At 42.8% G+C, this 17872-nt stretch overlaps 1 long non-coding RNA gene across 1 annotated transcript in view; it reads right to left on the bottom strand.

The window, feature by feature from the left end:
* Positions 1–1328: 1328 nt before the first annotated feature.
* The window catches only part of LOC128349281 (uncharacterized), a 28853-nt gene continuing 12309 nt past the window's right edge, over positions 1329–17872 (bottom strand). Inside the window, exons 2-3 of the long non-coding RNA XR_008318700.1 lie at positions 16766–16884; positions 1329–3762 (exon numbers count right to left, since the gene is read on the bottom strand). This is a non-coding gene — a long non-coding RNA (uncharacterized LOC128349281). The remainder of the gene's footprint in view (positions 3763–16765; positions 16885–17872) is intronic.

Raw genomic sequence — 17872 nt, 5'->3', positions numbered from 1 at the left:
CTCCCCCGCCTCTCAGCAGTCTAGCTGACTGCAGTGAGACAGCTCTCCCCAACATCCAAATGCAGACAGGAGAGCATTGGCTGGGGTGCGGAACCACGGTTCCATTTGACCCACGGTTCTGTGTTATGTCTGAACTGGACCTATGTGTTTATGCCTAGGCGCAAGGCAAAAACTCCAGCATAATTTTCTTTCCCCTATAGTCTGTAGAAATTGTGACAGGAACTTTTAAGAGAGAATTCTTAACATGGTATTACTTGATTGTCTGAGGAACCAATGATGATTTTAAAGCCTCAAATGAATTTACATTTGTAATGTTAATAATAAAAATTAGGACTGTGCCGATGTTTATCAGTTTGATTTTTTTTTAAAAGTTTTGAAACTTTGATTTGAAGTTTAAAACAAGTGGCTCACATAAAGCACAAGAAAATGTGGGCTGTTGAGCACCTGCCCACACTAGTGTGTAAACACTACTATTGAGTACCTGCCTGCTGGATGTGTGTAAACACTACCAGCAGTGTTGCAGAACAGGGCAGTTGCACTCTGACTTTAAGTTGCACAAACACAGTTGTGTGATGAGACACCTGTTGGAAATAATGAGTGTTACATCATGCACCTGAGCAGAACTGCCCTATTCCATAACACCACTGATGGTGTTTACAGCCCACAGCAGCAAAGGCGAGTGTTCTACTGCCCATGTTTCACTGTGCTTCACATGGGCCAGTGATTTTAGTTGTATACAAATATTTCCCCCCATATACTCTGTGTTGATTTCACTTCCTCTTCTCTAGCTGTTGTTGCTCTGCATTATCCTTCCCCCCCACCCCACTTGCCTGCTGCTTTTTTTTAATGCTCCCTGGTTTCATCACATGGGGGACCACATTCAGTTCAGGATAATGTAGTGGTGGAATAATTTTGCCTTAAGTGGTGCAGTGCGGAAATGCTTGACTAACAAGCAGAAGGTTGCTGGTTCGAATCCCTGCTGGTACTATATCGGGCAGCAGTGATATAGGAAGCTGCTGAAAGGCATCATTTCATACTGCACAGGAGGAGGCAATGGTAAACCCCTCCTGTATTCTACCAAAGAAAACCACAGGGCTTTGTGGGTGCCAGGAGTCGACACTGACTCGACAGCACACTTTACCTTTACATAGTTAATGGCTGACATCCCCAATAACAAAGCAAATGTGTAGCATGCACTATGGTAAAGGGAGATTTTCATTAATTTCCCCTTCCTTCCGTAGCTCGCTGTGACTCCCAAAAATATGTCCGTGGGGTTTATCTTACCCATGATGAGTCTCATCTTTTATTTTATTTATTACTCACATTTATATACTGTTGATATATACATCTCTAGGCGATGCACACAGTCCAAATTACAATGTAAAATAATAACAAACAAAACAGTTTCACAGATTAAAAACAATTCACAGAGTGAAACAATTCAAACAATTTCATCGAATTAAACCATTTAAAATTAATTTTAATTAAAAGTGTGGGTGTGTCTTAATGGTATTTTTTAAAAGCAGTCAGAGATGGAGAAGCTCTTATTTGGACAGGGAGTGCATTCCAAAGCCCTAGAGCAGCCTCAGAGAAGGCCCAGCTACATGTCACCACCAGACGAGCTGGCGGCAATCATAACCGTACCTCCCCAGATGATCTTAATAGGCAGCAGGGTGTATGACAAAGAAGGAGGTCTCTTAAATACCCTGGACCTAAGCCATTTAGGGCTTTATAGATAATGACCAGCACTTTGTATTTTGTTCAGAAACATATTGGCAGCCAGTGCAATTCTTTCAGAACCAGTGTTATATGGTCCCTTCCAGTTGTCCCAAAGACCAACGTAGCTACCACATTCTGGCATTCTATACCAGTTGTAGTTTCTGGACAACATACAAAGGCAGCCCCAAGTAGACTGCATTACAGAAGTCAAGCCTGGAGGTTACCAACATATGTACTGTTCTTTTAAGGTCATTTACCTTTAGAAGTAGACGTGGCTGACATATCAGCTGAAGCTAATAAAAAGCCTTCCTGGCAACTGCCTCAACCTGAGAAACCAGAGAGAGTTTTGGATCAAGGAACACTCCCAAGTTACATACCTGATCTTTCAGGGGGAGTGTAACCACATCCAGAACAGGCAGATGGGGTTTAACCATCTCTCAGGTTTTGACCCCCACAATCAGTACCTCCATCTTATTTTGATTCAACTTGAGTTTGTTATCCCTCATCCAGCCCATTACTGCATCCAGGCAGGCATTTAGGGAAATTGTGTCATTTCCTGATGAAGTTGATAAGGAGAAATAGATGTGGGTTTATCAGCATACTGGTAGCACATTATACCATATCTCCTGATGATCTCTGCAAGTGGCATGTAGATGTTATTGTTATTGTTATTATTATTATTAATTCAATTTCTATACCGCCCTTCCAAAAATGGCTCAGGGCAGTTTACAAAGAGAAATAAAACAAATAAGATGGCTCCCTGTCCCCAAAGGGCTCACATTCTAAAAAGAAACCTAAGACACACACCAGCAACAATCACTGGAAGTACTGTGCTGGGGGTGGATAGGGCCAGTTACTCTCCCCCTGCTAAATAAAGAGAATAAAGGTAAAAGGTGCCTCTCTGCCCAGTTAGCAGGGGTTAATGTTAGACCATTGGAGACAGTAAGGTTATTCTAACAACCACAGGAAAGCGGGCTAAGGGAGCCCAGCTTGCTTTCCTGCTGTCAGGGGAACCGCCGGGAGCCATGCAGCTCCTGGCAGCCCGCTTAAGTTCCCCCCCTTAAACGAGGTTAGAAGTAACCGTGAGTCGCCATGGCGCAGCTCCGTGCTGCGGCGACTCACATAGAGACCCCCGACTGGAAGGCTCCAACAAGCCTCCCAGCCTTGGGGGTCTCCCCAGAATGCCCCATGCACTCATGTGGGGCATTCTGCGACTTCGGGGGGCCAGGTGGCCCCCGATCCCCACCGCCCCTACTGGTTCCATGATGGAGCTGGTAGTCATGTGGGCGGCCAGTCCGGCCACCCAGGGCAAGCTCCCTGCTCATCTGCAGGGAGAGCGAGCTAAGACCGCTCTCCCCTCAGAGCCCGGTTAGGCTCTCCACACTGTTTGTGTGGAGATCCTCAGTATGGAGCCTTGTGGAACTCCATCCTTTATTTCTTTCTTTGCAAAGCAACAGATTCCAAATGACACCATCTGGAATCTGCCAGAGAGGTAGGAATGGAACCACTGTAAAACAATGCCACCCAATCCCACCTCATGTAGGTGACTCAGAAGGATACCAGGGTCGATAGTATAGAAAACCACTGAGAGATCCAAAAGGATCAGCAGACTCACACTCCCTCTGTTGATAGCTAATTGGAGATCATCCATCAGGCCGACCAAGGCAGTCTCAACCCCATAGCCCACTCAGAAGTTGGTTTGAAATGGATCTAGATAATCAGTAAAATCTTCCTGGAGCTGAGAGGGCATCACCTGCTCAATCACCTTGCCCAGCCATGGAAGATCAGAAACTTTATTAGACATTTATGAGTTATTCCAGCCAGTCAGGGATCATGTGTTAGATGTTCTGACAGTACTAAATCCATCCAGCCACATTTTTGATGATGTCTCTGAGACCACAGGTTAAATGAGAGAGCAAAAGAGGGCATTGCAAATGAACAGCAAATATTTCACAAAGAATGCCCAAAAAATGCTGAAAATGGAAGGCATTTTAGATACTGCTGAAGATGTATGTGGAAAATGTTGAGTGTTGTTGCTCAGCCCTAGCAGAAATTAGAAAGAGCACACAATTACTCTCTTAATTACAATCTTAATTACAATTACTCTCTCATTTTCCATGCAACTATTTAGTCATAACTATTTCACTTTAATATGTGACTGTTTACTGAAAGCAAACCAGGCTTTGGTTCATGATCAAATGGAACATTGAGTGACCTTAATACTCTGGACACGGGTGACCTTAATACTTTTTGGTTGGAACAGACCCTGGGACATCAATTGATCATCTTTTAACCCTGCATAGAGAGTTGATCAATTGGGTCGTCCTTTAAATTAAACAGCAGCAATTATCCTGCAAGCTATAACACTTCAATTTTAGATTCTGTATAGAAACAACCACTAACCTCTAATTTGAAAAATAAAAAAAGCCTTTCTATGTGGGCTGCCTTGATTAAACACAGCATTTGGCAAATAAGACGTTCATATACAGATTTCATTTTGCTGCAAAATATCGCCCCTAATTTTTAGCACATTTTCTATAATTCTTTGAACCCTGCATTAAGCAGAAAGTACTCTTTCCCCATCACACCAAATTCACTCAACTTTACTTTCCGCTTCAAACATTATGTCTTAGCTTATTACTTGCCATGGAATTTATATTGTCAGAAGATGATTGTATCTTGTTTTGCTCTGACATTTTTATTGGAACATATGATTCAAGGCCACTCCTAGCCCCAAATTTTGTTAAAATCTGGATGTGGATCCAGACTTAATATGAAAACCTACTTTCTTGGACTTCAGACCTCACCACTTCCTAACTACTTTAATAGCAACAAATATCCTCACTCAAGAGATATATGCCAAGATATGACCTGAACCACAAGTGCCAGTAAGAGTCTGTATTAAAGTTCAAGACATTCATATAATAAATCGAGGAAGCAGGGAATTTGAGAGTGACTTAGCCAAGGCCACACATTAAGTTCATGGCTGATGGGAGATTTGAACCCAGGTCCAGGTCCAACATTTGTTCATATCCCACATTCATTTCAAATTATTCTCTTATGAGACAGAGAAAGCAAATCAGTGAAAATGTTGGGTACAGAAAGGAAGCTTGGGCAGCTGAGATATTTGAAGGCGAAGCATGCATAAAGGAGAGCTCAGTAATTTTAAAGAAGGGAGGGAGGAAGGGAGAGCAAAGCTGGAAAGGTTAATATAACAGCATCTTCTCTGGATCCCCTGATTTGATCGTCTAGGCTGTTCAAACTGATGTGAAAATGAAAATCCACACAGTGGCCCACCTACTGCATAGTATCACATGGCATTTTGTGCACCATGGGGACTGCTGCATGGGAACTGCTCCAGAACACACTATCTACACAGTTGTGCTCTTGCACAAATGTTGGAAGTTGCATGAGTGCTGTTGTGCGATGGTACATCTAATATTTCCAAATTGCATTTGTGCAATTACCAAGTTTTGCACAAGCGTGCTCTTGCACAGCTGTGTGGATGGTGTGTTTGGGATATGCAGCAGTTCCCACAGGATGCTGTGCAGTATGTGAGCCACTGTTGAGTGTCACACAGACCTTTCATTAAACAATGTTGAAGTGGTGGTGGTGATCAAGCAGCTCTCATGCCCCAATTCATATGTTACCCGGGAGAATGCACCTCATTCCCTAGTGGACATGCAGGAATGTCTATTCCCCTCCATCCTGCAGATGGTGCAACACATGAGCTGAGTTCTGTACACCACTCACATAGTTCTCCCTTTTTTGAATGAAATAAATCACGTGGTCTGGACCCTATGCAATCAGGCATCTACAAGACTGGCTCATGTAGATAATCTGCATGTGTGGGGAGGGGTGTACCTCAACGTTCCCCAGGCAAAGTGGAATACGGTCCCAATAACTTATTAACTGGGGGCACGAGCTGCCATTTTTGGCATACCAACTATTTATGTGAATGTTCTGATGTGAATTGATGTTACAGTTGATCCGGTCCAGGAAAATGTTTGAACATGGGGTTGAGCCAGGATGTGGTGAACTGTGATCTTGATAGATGGTGTATCATTCCCAGTTCTATGCCAAAAATATGCCATGTTGTGTTGATTTTACCATTTTACTACCTCTGTGAATTGATGGAAATCACAAGAAATCCACTTTTTTTTGGTAAAAAACAAAGTTGGATCATGTTTTTTTCCTGCTCATATGTTTCCTACAATTTACATCAGACCCACAACACTGAAGCACTTGCATCCTATACTGAAGCAGTTCCCAACAAAACCTTTTCCTGGGCTGTTATATGATCCAGGCTTTGATTAACAAGGTTCAGGCACTTGGATGGTCGCTATTGGCGAAGTGTGTTGGACCAATATGTGGCCACACTCTTGCTCCTGAAACTGTGTCAAACCAATGACTTGGCAGTTTGTAAAGAAATATGCCTTGACTATGATGGAAAATCTCAAAACCACTTATGGTCATGGATGGAAAAAGAATGGGAAAATGAAAGGCTGTGTGCCACATCTCACAAGCGTAGGAGTGTTAATCTGCATTTTGGTTCTATTCCAGTTTGGAAAAGTAACTTCTGTCCTGCTAAGTAATCTTCAGATTTATGATTGGATGCACAATCTTCCTTCTCATTTCTTGCCCCCAACTGGTGTGTAGGAGGATTGCACACTTCAAAAAACCCCACTTCCTTATCTGTTAGAGCAAATGTAACAATACTGGTCTGATTGTCTTGGCCTTGGGGGAAGGGTGATTTAATTATATTTTAAATGTAAGACTTAATTCATACAAATCGGAATCCAGCTGGCCCATACTAAGGAAAATGAAACTGTTGTATTTATCTATTTATTTGAATGGCTACCTTTTCAAAAACTAAATGGGAATTAAAAAATCAGCGAATGGCTAAATTAAATAGATAGAAATGCTTTATTGTGAATTCAGTGTTTGGTAGTATATTTGTTCCATTTATTCCTGTATTCCACAAAAATTCTATTATTTTAGATAGTCCGACAGAAAAGGGAAATTGTAACATGAGAATTAAGACACAACTCTAAGGAACTGAAAGAACTAACTAGCCAGAGGTCCTGTTCTTTCTAACCAATTCCACATATTTACAGCATGTATATTTACAGTCGCCAGTAGTGCATAAGCTCTTATAGCCTTTGGTCCTGTAAACAGATAAGTGAATAGATGGTTTATATTACCAGCTATTCATGCTGTTTCCCTACTGTTCAGAACACCAGAAAAGGCACTTTTCAACAGAATTATGGCTTTGTATTCTCTTAGTGTCTATGCATTATATATGTGTCAGGGAAGTCCTATATTCTAGGAGCCTTGCTGAATTTCTTGTAGTCAGTATTAGCAGCTCTGTCCTGTGGGAGTGCGCCAAGAAACTTGGCGGGCTTTTGCCATACAACTGCAAGAGGTTTGCGTTTTCTGTGTGAAACATACAAGGTGAACAGATGTCTCAGTAAAGTGTCTTGAAATGACAGGAGGGCCTTAGTCTGGAGCAAGAAAAAAAATAAATTGTCAAAACATGGCCTAGACAAAATAAATACTTAAAAAATGATGTTTCTTTGGCAGGTCATCAGTGAAAATTGGGAAAATGAAAATAGTGAAGTACCCAGCCTGTTTTGAACACTCTTATTTTAGGCATCTGCAGGGATGCAAACACTAAGAGCTTTCATGCTGAGATGATGGATTTGGGTGTATATGTGCCATGTTGCTTTTATACAGGTGCACACCCAAAAGTAACTTCGGGTAATACATATCCAAGATTCTGAAAACAAATAGCATACTGCTTGTGGTGGCCTTGTTATCGCTAGCTATAAATAGAGATGTGCATGGAATTGGCGGGGGCTGCTTTGATGGCGGGGGGCGGATGGCTTTAAGGGCGGGGGAGGATGCACTTTCCCCCGTGTGTTTCCCCCATCAGCATGCGATTCCCTAAAAGCCCGCCGGGGTGGCAGCGTACCTCCCTTCCGTCCCATCCCGACATTGACCGGATATAACCAGAAGTACTAGCTGCACCTGCACATGTCACGCACGCATATTGCGCGTGCACACCCAACATGTGCAAGTGTGAGTGCGATGTGTGCACGCACAATGCGTGCAGCCGCAACTAGTACTTCTGGTTATATCCGGTCAATGTTGGGACAGGGCAGCAGGGAAGTATGCTGCCGTCCTGATGGGCTTTTAGGGAATTGTGTGCCAGCCAGGGAAACGCGCCGGAGGGGTAAGTGCATCCTCCCCTGCCCTTAAGGCCATCCCCCCACCCCCGCCATCAAACCTTTGAACCGGCCAGGGTTTGAACTGGTTCGGAGGCCCATAAAGGGGCCTTCAAAATGGTTCGTGCACATCCCTATCTATAAATAGCTTTTTGAGTATATATCTGTACATGTGTCACAAAATGAAGCACCATGCATACAAATAAAGCAAGTGTTTATGCTTGGGTCCCCATCCCCAAGCATAAACATGGGTTCCCATCCTCCAGCATTCCCATCCTTTTCCCGTTATTTCCACATTCTGCTTCACCCCTTTGAGGCCTCAGTATTGTGAGGATTCATTCACCACTATCCTTCGCCCCACCACAACTACTTCTAGGCTTTTCTCCCAGGCTTTTCTCCCAAGAGTTTCAGCCATCTGGTCAGTTGCTTTAATTCTTCCTTGGCATCCTCATATTGACCCTTAATTACCTGCAGACACTCCCTGGCAATCTTGCATCAGCACCTTCAGAACTCAAGTGAAGGAACTGACATATTGCGGGACTTCGTCCATCCAAAACGCTGGCACATTTTGGTATTCCTGCTGGGAAGACACAGCTGGTCATGCCTTACTTGCTGCTGAGAAATGTGATGGCACGTTACTGTAGTGCTCCCTGGCCTGCCCCACTCCCCATTCTGATGCCCATGGGTGGCTATGACCCCCTCCTAAGGGCACTGCTACCTGACAGGCAGCAAGCTGGCCTGAAGAATATCAGTACCACTGTTGTGCAGAATACATCAAAATACAGATACTTAGCAAAAAGATTCTATTCGCCCTATCTATCCTCAACACAGCAGTCCTCCAGTGGCTGTAGCTGTTGTCTATCTTACGTTTCTTTTTTAGATTGTGATCCCTTTGGGGACATGGAGCCATTATTTATTTACTTATTTATATCTATGTAAACCTCTTTGGGAACTTCTGTTGAAAAGCGGTATATAAGTATTCGTCATCTTCATATTTTAAAAAAGTTCTTCCTTGCATTTCAAGACAACATTTACATATTGGTCAATTTTATCTGAGCATCATGCTACTTTTGGCAGCCTTTTAAATGTCTATCTATCTATCTATCTATCTATCTATCTATCTATCTATCTATCTATCTATCTATCTAATGTCCCACTCTTCCTCCGTAGAGTCCAGAGTGATGTACATAGTTTATGTTTATCCTCACAACAACCCAGTGAGGTTAGGCTGAGAGATAAGTGACTAGCCCAGAGTCACCCTGTGTGTGCAATGGCTGATGGGGATTTGAACTTGGGTCTCCATAGTTCCAGTCCACACTCTAGTCACTACACTAATCAAACAGGTAAATTTGTGCTTGGCTAGTCAGTGAGCACAGTGATTTCCTTATTTAAGAAAGGAGATAAAAGCAATGTAGCCAAATATCACCCTATTAGATTCATTGATATCCTTACTGAACTATGCTTGGTATCTTTTAAACAAGAGTGGATTGCCAAAAATTACATACTAGTAGAGGAACAAGGATTCTGGGTTCAAATATCAGCAAATGATCACTGTTTCACATTTTATATTCTTATTCAAAAATATCCAAAGGAAGAAAATAATACTAATGCACAACCTTTGTCTTTGTATGAACATTTGACCTCATTGACAGATCATGTTTATAATAGAAACTTAAATCGACTAATACAGATACACATTTACTTGCTTTGATAAAAGAAAGATACCACATCTCTCAAATGCAAGGTTGTTTGTCTATTTTTATGCTCAGTACCATAAAAGCCTGGAAACATGTGTTGGATTAGCTTTAATACTGTCAATGAACATCTGAAGGTGCCCATTGGATAATGTTCCTGGCCAGCAGTAGCACTTAGCAAGGATTTCCAAGGAAATTATGTTGGGCTTGGGGAATTCCAGAGGAGTTTGGATACAGAGTTCAATAGAAATCGTGGTGTGAATAAGGACTTCCCTCATCAAAAAATAACTCTGGGATGAATTCTTGCAGTTTTTGTATTGAGAAGGTACAACTCCATTAACTAAGGTTTCTAAAGCATCACTTAAAAAACAAAAAAAACACCCTTCCTTGTTATCTTTATGTACATAGAGCAGCTAGAGGAAAGTTAGCATGTACTGGAGCCAACAGATCCACAATGTTGCAATTGTTTATGCCAGCTGTACTGCATTCCTTTCATTTGCTTAATCAGTTCATTGTGCTTTAATTTTCAAAATTACTTTCCTTTCCTTTTAGCAGCCTATACTAATACTTTAGCAGCCTTGTACTAATAGACTGTACTCCAGAAATAATTTATTTTGAACATCTCACAGAGAGAGAGAGAGAGGGAGATCAAACTATTTCTTCAAATAAACTTTCTAAAACAGCAGTTGATGCAGCCTCTTCCTGACTTAGGCCATTGTTCCACCTAGCTCACTATTGTCTACACCAGGACTGCACAACTTCGGCCATTCAGCTACTGTTGGACAGCAGCTCCCACCCTCCCTAACCACAGTAGCCAATAGTCAGGGATGTTGGGAGCTGCAGTCCAACATCAGCAGGAGAGCCAAGGTTGTGCAGTCAGGTCTGCAGTGACAGGCAGTAGCTCTCCAGAATTTCAGGCAGGGATCCTTCCTAGCCCTACCTGGAAATTCCAGAAATTGAACTAGGGGCCTTTTGCAGGTGGTTCTACCACTGAGTTATGTCATCTCCCCAAAACAAAGATTGATCAGTGATCAAATTACAGGTGACAGCCCCCTTACTTACTGTTTTTAGAAATTTACCGGGGGGGCATCATTTGGTTAAACTGGGTGGGGGGGACCAGGGGGGTAAGTCTTGTGTATTTCATTACCTGTCCTCCCCATAATTTCTTCTGAAGAGTTGTCAAGCTGTTAGCTATCATCATCAGACATCCAGATGAAATTATTCCTGAGTAGTCCTACTGACATTAAGTAGTCCTTCAGAGTAACATCTGAGTAGTACAACTGAGTAATTTAGTCTGGATAACAGCCTGTATCCTGTAGTCTGGGTATCAGCCTGTATTCTATTTAGTCTGGATATCAGCCTGTATCATTCAGGATATGTATGTGTGGTTAGTAAACAAAAGGTTCTCAATGTGGTTTATGTAGTAAATGACTAGATATAAGGAGATAGTTTTTTGTACCAAAGGGCCTCAGAATAATAAAAGACACACATGAGACACCAACAAATAGCCCCTCGAAGGGGTGTTACACTGGGATGAATTGGAGCAGCTCCTAAATATGAGAGCTACTGCTTAAAGAATTTACTCTTGTTCTGTTTGCAGAGGTAATAGGAACATAGGAAGGTGCCTTATAACATAGGAAGGTGCCTCAGACCATTGCTTCATCTAGATCAGTATAATCTACACCAGGCCTGTTCAACTTTGGCCTGCCAGCTGTTTTTGGACTACAACTCCCATAATCCCCAGCCACAGCAGCCCATAGCCTGGGATTATGGGAGTTGTAGGCCAACATCTGCAGGAGGGCTGAAGCTGAGCAGCTCTGGTCTACACTGACCAACAGCTGCTCTCCAAAGATTCAGGCAGGAGTCTCTCCCAGACCTTTTTGAGATGGGACTTTCTGCATGCAAGCAGATGCCCTACTCTGAACTATGCCCCATCCCCTACAGGGAATATCTTACAGCAGACCATGCTCACACATAATCTCCCATCCAAATGTAAACCATGGTGGACCCTGCTTAGCAAAGCTTGCTTAACCACAAGATCAGCTCTCCTCTGCCTTTAATAATACAGACAATCATAACGTTTTCTCTTTCTCGATTCTTTACACATATTGAAGAGGCTCTTTGTATCTCTGTTTCATGGAGATAAATGATGTCCACAGCTTGATGAGAATCAAACTGCAGGTGCTCTGCCTTTCCTGCTACTGCTTCTGAGTCAGACAGCCACACCTGCAACTCACAGCTTACCCTGCAAAAGCCTCTGCAAAGCCCACGTGACTGTATTCTACACTGCGTAGTTTTTCGATTTCAGCATTTGCTATCACACTCTTCACCTTTTAATTAAACTGTGCTCAGTCAGGGAGAGAGAAATAAAAGGAGTCCTATTTGTCACAGGAAATTTTACAGCACTAACAAAGGGATTCCCAGTGGCAAGCAGCCAAGGAGGAAACTCAATCTTGGTCAGTTTTTATTAAAGAAACTTTACACTGTTGACATTTGCTTTTGTCCTTATAAAACTCCCCAAACGCTTGCAAGAATAAAGGAGGTAGTTTAGCTAAGCATGGGAGTAGATAGGTTGGAGGAGGAGTTCCTTTTGAGTCAGCAATAGCGGTCCCAAGTCAAACTATAACAGCATTGTATTAACTGTTCCTGGTGAGCCATAAATTTAAACTAACTTGAAGGTCATAACCAGAAAATACCAGAGCTGAGGCCGCAATGTCCATGACACAGCCCAAACAAAGAACGCTTCAGGTTACAATATGAAAGACTGACCTTCTTTCATAATATTGTGTTTTCCATCTATGTGCATAGACTCCCTCCTGGTGTTTTATGGATTATTTTGAGGTACAAATCAGACTTACAATTTCTCGGGCAGCATTTTTTCCCCCTTGCCTGGCAGAAACATGAAGCAGGGGCGGCGGAGGGGGAGGGGAACCATGCAGGCATAATGGCTGAAACTCAAATTTACTTTGTTCTTCTCGGTTTTCAAGCAAACACATACACAATGCTGCATGCTCTGTTTTCCCATTTTTTAAAAAACGTATGACATGCAGTGGAACTAATTCTGGAATCTTGCTTAACCTGAATATAATTCCAGTCTAGCATTAGAATTGTTAACTCTCAGCAGAAGGAGGGAGGGGAGAGAAAAGCCATGAAAACTAATGAAGCAACTTATTTCAAACATGCAGACTTGGCTTTCACGCCACATTTGGAATCACATTAATAAAACTCTAAGTGCTTGGGTGCTCCATTGGAAAGCTCGGAACAACTTTTAATTTGAAGCTGAAATTCCCACTGCTTGTGATGACAGACAAATGTTAAAATGGAAGATCATTCCCAATATGGTTACATTTAACAGCACCATAAGAATTAATTTCCTCTAGAGCAGGGCTGCTCAGCTTCGGCCCTCCTGCAGATGTTGGCCTACAACTGCTCAACTTCAGCCCTCCTACAACTCCCTGCAGATGTTGGCCTACAACTCCCATAATCCTATTGGCCACCGTGGCTGGGGATTATGGGAGTTAGTCCAAAAACTTATTTATTTATTTATTTATTTATTTATTTATTTACACAGTCAGATAGGTGTTATTGACTGGTTTGTTTTATCCAGACATCGAGTCCTTCCCAAGGACCTGGGATGGCTGAATTTTATTATCAATGTTCTTGCTGTTGATGTTCTTTACAGATATTGTCGCAGAATATAGGCTGTTCCCAGTAAAGTTGCTTTTTGTAATTGGCTGATGGTGATTTCTGTGGCCCCTATGGTGTTGAGGTGCTCTTCAAGTTGTTTTGGAACTGCACCCAGGGTGCCAATTACCACTGGGATTATTTTGGTCTTATTCTGCCACAGCCTTTCAATTTCAATTTGTAGATCTTTGTATTTTGTGATTTTTTTCTATTTCTTTTTCTTCTATTCTTCTATCCCCTGGTATTGCTATGTCGATTATTTTAACTTGTTTTTCTTTCTTCTCAACTACAGTTATATCTGGTGTATTGTGTGGCAGATGTTTGTCTGTTTGTAGTCAGAAGTCCCATAATATTTTTGCATCTTCATTTTCTACAACTTTTTCAGTTTTATGGTACCACCAATTTTTGGCTACAGGTAGCTTGTATTTTTTGCAGATGTTCCAGTGTATCATCCCTGCTACCTTGTCATGCCTTTGTTTGTAGTCAGTCTGTGCGATCTTTTTACAACAGCTGATTAGGTGGTCCACGGTTTCATCTGCTTCTTGACAAAGGCGGCACTTGCTGTTTGTTGTTGACTTTTCTACTTTTGCTCTTATTGCATTTGTTCTTAGTGCCTGTTCTTGTGCAGCCAGTATTAAACCCCCTGTTTCTTTCTTCAAGTTGCCATTCTTAAGCCATTGCCAGGTCTTGGTGATGTCTGATTTTCCACTTATATTGTACAAATATTGACCATGCAGTGGCTTCTTTTTCCATTTTTCTGCTCAGTTCTTGACTTGTTCTTTCTTGTAGGCCTGCTCTGTTTCATTGGTATTGAATAGTTTCTCGTTATTGACCATTTTCAGTGCATCTTCTTTACTGTCCTTGATATATTCTTCAAGGCCTCTTTTCTCCTCCTCTACTGTTTGATGGACTTGCAGCATTCCTCTTCCACCTGAGCTGCGAGGGAGGTAGAGCCTATCTACATCACTGCGGGGGTGCAGAGCATGATTGATGGTCATTATTTTCCTGGTCTTATGATCTAGTGTCTCTAGCTCTGCCTGGGTCCAGTCTATTATTCCTGCAGTGTATCTGATAACAGGTATAGCCCCGGTGTTTATACCTTGTATGGTGTTCCCGCCATTGAGTTTGGACTTGAGGATTCTAACTCTCCTAATGTATTCACTTCCAATTTTTCTTTTAACTTCAGTGTGTGCGATGTTATCAGCCTGGAGTATGTCCAAGTATTTGTAATGTTCTTTCTCTTCCATTACAAATACTTGGGCATACTCCAGGCTTCTTATTATTATTGTTGTTGTTGTCACATTTTATATCTTGCTCCTCCTCCAAGGAGCCCAGAGTGGTGTACTACATACTTAGGTTTCTCCTCACAACAACCCTGTGAAGTAGGTTAGGCTGAAAGAGAAGTGTCTAGCCCAGAGCCACCCAGCAAGTATCATGGCTGAATGGGGATTTAAACTCGGGTCTCCCCAGTCCTAGTCCAGCACTCAAACCACTACACCACGCTGGCTCTCACTAAGAGTTGACACCAACTTGACGGCATTTAATCAATCAATCAATCAATCAATCACATAACAGGCAGCCCTAAGTCAACAGAAAGGACCCACTGGAGCTAGAGACAAGAGTTAGAGAACAGGGCTCTTCAGGGCTCAGTTGTGACTATTCTTCCCTGAAGCAATATCTTCCTATCCTCTGGTCGATGCCTGGTATACAGCTTTATAGCTGCTAGACTTTGAACTCTCCAAGTCCTGATCCTGCTTTGAGAACTATCCTTGGTCCTGTTCCCCTGCTGGCCTGCTGGCCTGATCCAGGCCCCTTGCACTACTGACCTGGCATCCAGCAAACAGGATAGAGGGCAGCACTGAATCTAGAGACATTTTCTTAATGTGAATTAGAACCCTGGAATACCCAGGGTACAAAAAGTGAAGGAAGTGTCCCTGAGTTTAGTACAGGCCTCCTCAAAAAAAAAAATGCTGGACTTGGGGACCCAGCTGATGTGGCCATGAAGTGCACTGGTGCTTGGGACATGGCTAGTCAGCATACTCCCATTCTTCATCTACCTGGGTATGATGAACCCAGATTTAGAACACCTGAAGAAGGCACAGTCTGAAGGGGAGATATGGGAATATCAAATTTATTTGTTTGCTTGCTTATTGTTAGATTTGTATGCTGCCTTTCACTAAGACAATCTCAAAGCAGTTTACAATATAGTTAAAAACAATACAAATCAATTAGACCATTAAAACAATACAAATATTAATTTTAAACTAGCTTAACCTGCACAGAGCATCTGTGTACTAGTACTTAATTGTTCCCTTCATCCCCTGCCAAGTTCCCCCTCACCTCAGAGATCACCCCACCCTCACCTGAGCTGCACTCCTGCTCCTCCATCCCCCTCACCCCTCTTGGCCACTCCTCCATCCCTTTACTCCATCCGCTTCATCTCTCTTGGTCGTGGCTACAGCATTGCTGGCGCTTATTGGACAGGCTGCAGCCCTACTATCCCCAGAGACCGTCCCACCTTCACCTGAGTCCCACTTCTGCTCCTCCCCACAGGAGCAACAGCAGCAGTTGACCGGGCCCTTCCTCGCTGCTGCCACTGCCATGGCCGCTCGTTCCCCTCAGGCCACTGACAGGCTCAGGCCCATCCCTTGCCCTTCCTTCTGTCTCTCCTCCCCTCCCTTCTTTTTCTCTCTTTCTTTCTCCTCTACTCACTCTTCCCCTCTGTCTTTCTTCTCTCTCTCTCTCTCTCTCTCTCTCTCTCTCTCTCTCTCTCTCCTCTCTCTCTCTCTCTCTCTCCCTTCCTGAGTTAACAGATCTTGTTCATCTTGTTTCTTCATCTAATTCACACAATGGCAGCCTCCTTCTCCTGAAGGGGCTCTTTCCTTCCTCACAACCCCTCTCTTTGCAGACCATATCTATATATCTTCTATATATTTATTTCTCCTAGGAGTACCCATCACTAATCTCATGTGTGGCAGCTCTCGTGAGAGCAGCTGCCTAGGGGATAGTGACAGGGATGGAGAGACAATGGTGGTGGTGGCAGTGGTGGGCCAGGCCCGCCGTGAACAGGAGACTGCAGGCTGCCAGGAACAGGAACAGGAGGTGGCAGGCCGGCCTGGTCCAGCCACCAAGAGGAGGTGGCAGCGGGCCAGCCACCAGGAGCAGGAGGTGGCGGGCTGGCCTGGCTCAGCTGCCAGGAGGAAGAGGTGGCGGCATGCCAGCCCAGCCACCGGGAATTGGTGGGCAGGTGGGAGGAGGTGGCGAGCGGGCCAGCCTGCCAGCCAGAAAGCACCAGGAGGGGGGGAGCAGGCCAGGCATAAGGGGGGAGAAGTAGGCGTGGGGAGAAGCAGGCTCTGCACCTGGCCCAGCTATTATATATAGATTCCTCTCCTCTACAATCAAGAACATCTTCCAACCAGTAACAGTTGCATTCCAACTGACCTTAATCATCACAGGCTTCTCCTCCCTATCTGCATATCAAATCCCCACTGCCCAATCAGGTGCTTCTGCTTACGAACTCTCGTGAGAGCTGCCACACACAGGATTAGCCAAGCGTATGCCTTAGAGAATTAAATATAGAGATATTTTTAAAATACAAATCAACTTGAAAGTAAGCATGTACACCAGAAAAACAAATAAAAAACAGCATACAGATCAGCAGCAGCAAGAACTGGTGCAAGCGACCTAACCTGAGCATATCAAAGCCAGACAACATGCATCAGATATTTTGTTCTCACTGCAGACTCCCACAAGTGTGGGGTCATGAAATAAGTCAAACTTCTCCCCTATAAAAGTACTGAATCTTCTCTGTGGATTTATTAAAAGGAGAAGAGAAGAAAATAAGTCAACCTGTACTTAAATAACCTCAGCTTCCTTGTCAGAAGCTGGATAGTTTATGTATGGGGAAAACACATTTTGGACATTTCAGTAACATTTCTGAATCCTAATGCTGGATAATATTGCCTTTTATTATGGCATGTAATGCACTCTTATTGATTCCATGCTGGTTTCAGTGGCTGGTGTATGCATGCATCTTGTGGCTGAATAAGGTGTGACTTATGAATATCAATAAAATACTGTAATTCTTTATATTATATTCAATGATCTGTTATTTATTTTTTACATGGTGCATAATCCTTTTATAACAAAAGCAGTAGCAATAAAGCTGGAACAAGTTCTGAAAATTCTAAATATTGTAGCTTTTTCCATGTCTGGCGCAGTAGTTTTCCACAATAAAAGAATGAAAAATGGAGAACTATGTAGTTATACAAACCTCAAAGATGCAGTCAGGAAAAAATATGCTTTATTCTCAGCTAAATGATGACTACTGGTTGCTACAGTACAGCACAAAAACACTGTTTTCCAAAACAGTTTAGTGTGTGCTGAAAAAATCCTGAAAATCCTATTTTTACAGCTACCAATTGTAAATGATTTTTAAATCTAAAAATTATCTTTTGCAGCCTCGCTTTTTAAAAGTGTTGGCTGCTATCAAGAGACAATCTATTTTGTACTTGTTGGAGAATAATTTTGGGTAGTACTCAAATTAAA

Source organism: Hemicordylus capensis, chromosome 3, assembly GCF_027244095.1.
Source record: "Hemicordylus capensis ecotype Gifberg chromosome 3, rHemCap1.1.pri, whole genome shotgun sequence".
Taxonomy (NCBI): domain Eukaryota; kingdom Metazoa; phylum Chordata; class Lepidosauria; order Squamata; family Cordylidae; genus Hemicordylus; species Hemicordylus capensis.
Note: the sequence above shows the minus strand (reverse complement) of the source record. Positions and strands in the feature narration are given on the sequence as shown.